Below are 422 nucleotides of genomic sequence, written 5' to 3'. Positions count from 1 at the left end.
GTCTGCCTTGTGTCCTCGTCACTTCTTGGGGACCGGGTTGTGCATGATGAGCTGTGTGTTTCCACGTGTGGATCCCGAGGCCATCAGCTCAGAGGCATCTCCTGGGGCTTGTTAGGAAAGGCTTGATGAGGCTGTCAGCAGCATGGTTAATAAGCTCCCCAGGTGACGGACACCCACATCGGAGAGCCAGAGGCCAAGAGGAAGCTGTCCCTTCTTCGGATGTAAAAGCTTCCCTGACCCGTTTTCCTAGGCACTATCTAGTTACTGTAGCCAGGGCGTCACCTCTTCCTTAGTTCTTGGCTTCTTAGCAGGGGACAGACACTTCACCTGAGTGATTTCCTGACCTCAGTTAGCTGAGGCCTACGCAAATCTCAGTCCCTCGGGCCTTCCTGCTTGCTCTCCAAATCCAGTGTAGCTCCCAG

The sequence above is a fragment of the Peromyscus eremicus genome, chromosome 6 (genome assembly GCF_949786415.1).
Source record: "Peromyscus eremicus chromosome 6, PerEre_H2_v1, whole genome shotgun sequence".
In the NCBI taxonomy this organism is placed as follows: domain Eukaryota; kingdom Metazoa; phylum Chordata; class Mammalia; order Rodentia; family Cricetidae; genus Peromyscus; species Peromyscus eremicus.
Note: the sequence above shows the minus strand (reverse complement) of the source record.